Source organism: Octopus bimaculoides, chromosome 25 (genome assembly GCF_001194135.2).
Source record: "Octopus bimaculoides isolate UCB-OBI-ISO-001 chromosome 25, ASM119413v2, whole genome shotgun sequence".
Taxonomy (NCBI): Eukaryota; Metazoa; Mollusca; class Cephalopoda; order Octopoda; family Octopodidae; genus Octopus; species Octopus bimaculoides.
Genome location: NC_069005.1, coordinates 20034804 through 20037848, shown reverse-complemented (window position 1 = coordinate 20037848; position 3045 = coordinate 20034804). Strand labels below are relative to the sequence as shown.

At 39.7% G+C, this 3045-nt stretch overlaps 1 protein-coding gene across 1 annotated transcript in view; it reads left to right on the top strand.

Moving 5' to 3' along the window:
- LOC106875430 (alkaline phosphatase, germ cell type) overlaps positions 1 to 3045 on the top strand; it is a 184135-nt gene that overhangs the window by 113051 nt on the left and 68039 nt on the right. The window lies entirely within an intron of this gene.

Below are 3045 nucleotides of genomic sequence, written 5' to 3'. Positions count from 1 at the left end.
AATATGAGAGTTTCTTTTATGATATCCACCGCAGTATGGTTTGCTCGGACAGAATATCCGCGTTGAAATGGGAATAAAAACTACTCTCGGTGTTAATACTGCCTTTGTTGCTAGCATCTATACTTTTTGCGTTCAAGAACATGCAACATATATTTTTCTAAATTATAAATCGGAATGTGTGTGTGTGTGTGTGTGTGTGTGTGCGTGTGTGTGTGTGTGTGTGTATTATCTTTTGCTTGTTTCAATCATTGGATTGTGGCCATGCTGGGGCACTGCCTTGAAGAGATTTAGTCAAAAAGATCGACGCAAGTACTTATTTTATTGTAAGTTTTCCACTTATTCCATTGGTCACTTTAGGCGAACCGCTAAATAAAGGGGACATAGACAAAGTAATACCAATTGTCACGCGGTGAAAAGTTCAAAAACATGGAATGATCGTAGCAAAAACGTCGACTCGGTATAACCGAATGTTAAACAATAGCAGCAACATCAAAAACAAGATATCATCAATAACTATAACTACAACAACAACAACGATAATAATGAGTTCATATTTTGGCACAAGGCCAGCAATTTCGGGAGAAGGGGTAAGTCAATTACAGCGATTCCAGGGTTCAACTGGTATTCATTTAATCGACTCCGAAGTGATGGAAGGTAAAGTTGATTTCAGCGTAATTTGAACTCAGAACACAAAGACAAACGAAATGTCACTAAGCATTTTACCTGGTGTGCTAACGACTTTGCCAGCTCGTCGCTTTAACAACAACAACAACACCTACTACTACTACTACTACTACTACTACTACTACTACTACTACTACTACTGCTGCTGCTACTGCTACTGCTGCTGCTGCGACTACTACTACTACTACTACTACTACTACTACTACTACTACTACTACTACTACTACTACTACTGGCCTGTTTCAAAAATTTCCCCCAAATACTTTACTGTATTCCGCATCAGGAATCAGTTCTTGATGCTGGTTAGCCTCTGTTTTCTCAAAAAGCCAACTTCTATTTGATTGAAACAGTCTATTCTGTTCAAAACCTTTGTATCTAGCATCATATTTTTTCAATTTGGCCTTTAACACTGTCACCCTTTGTGACAATATTTCATATACTGTCCATTCAATTTTCTGCTACTGCCTCATTCTCGAGCTCTCCTCTCATCATCCTAATCCATTGCCCCAATCCTTTCCGAGTTTTTTCCTACTTCATTCGTATTCTCTTCCACCAGTTTGGTTCTTTCTTTTCATTTCCTTTCAACAGTTTTTCGCTTGCATCCTATTATGTCAGCTACAGCATTAGCAGCGGTATGATTAGCTGGTTTGATTCACTAATGCTTTCTATTTTAACCAAGCTTAAAACCCCATTTACTTTGCTTATGGTTCCCCTCACTGCTCCTCTGTCCATATACCTTACATTTGGTGGCATTTCATTGTTCTCATCACACATTTTACCGCGCAAGTATTTCTAAAATATCCTTTCCTTAATTACTCAAGTCTTGTGCAGTTTTTACTGTTACTTGTCCAGTTAGATCATCTTCACTATTTACTTCACTAGCAACCTGAGGCACAGTGATTTCCTTCTTTTTCAATGTTTTCATCTCTTTCCCTTCCATTGTCTCTTGTTTTTTTTTTTGTTTTTTTTTGAAAATTCTTCTCTAATCCTATAATCCAGTCGTTCATATGAATTGCCCTTGTCTGGTTCACCAATCGTTGGGCGGAAGCTTCAAAGCTTCCTTTTTTCATCTCATATTCGTTTCATGAAATTTCTTTTGTTTGGCTCACTTCTCTGCCAGCATTCAATCTTGCTAACCTCTTTTCCCCATTTCCTTTTTCGCCTTTTACGCTTTTGACTTCGATTCTGGTCCTGATCAATGACTTAATGGCGACCAGCCGGAGCTCGTTCAGATACACTTTGCCTGCCGTGCGCGACACCTTCACCGTTAACAGTTCCGGTCCGTTGACACAGTTATGATGATTATTCGAAGTTAATATCACTCATTTATAAGGTTGTGCAACCACCAGTAGTTTTATCGTGACACCGCCACTAGCCAAGGCTCAGAGAGTTCACACCTACCCTCATATATACTGTTATCAGTTCCAACGCCATTCATGCCATCATTTAATACAATTGTATTGGACATTTTCACGCATGAGGGTTGTAGTGATGAGGTGACAGAACCAAGAATGTTTTTTTATTGAGACACCATCTCCAGAGGAGTTGCCGACCAAGGCAAAAGGGGCACCCTGAACCCACGAGACAGACTTAACCCCGCCAGACGCCACATTGGTATTTCAAGGTTTTGGGGTGGGCTTACAGTTACTACACCTGGCCCAACGGCGACCTGAAAGTAGTTGTGGTTAAGGGTAACCTCATTCCTCCTACGTTCAGAACCGGATGAAAATTCATGCCATTCTCAGAGCATATTATTATCACCTCCGCCTAAGCGATGGCGGAGATTTTCAGTCGTGTTTGTTTGTTTGTCCGTGGACAAGATATCTCAAAAACTGCTGGATGGATTCGGAGGAAACTTTCATGGATGTTTGGTCTTGTGACTGGCACGGTCTCATTAGATTTTGGGATCGATCCGGTACCGGACAAGGATTCTGGATTTTCTTTACTTTTCATGTATATGTAAAGTTTCACATAGTTCTCTTGTACATGCACACTCATACACACACATATACTCACACGTTTTCATCCCATTTCTATTATACACACATACGCACGCACGCACACATACCTCTCTTTTACACACACATATACTCACACTTCAAACGCCGTTTATCAGCTTTTTCACCCCTTCCTTCGTTAGTCATCTATCACCCCTTCCTTCCTCATTCATACGACGCTCTCTTTGCCACTTCGTTTCGTCTTTCTTATTGTCATTACTTTTTCTCACTCCCTCTCAGTCATGGCTACATGGCTATTACTCTCACTACTTCTTTACTGTATTAGTATTTCATCTCCTCTCCCTTCACCTCTTACTCAATATATATATATATATATATATATATATATATATATATATATATA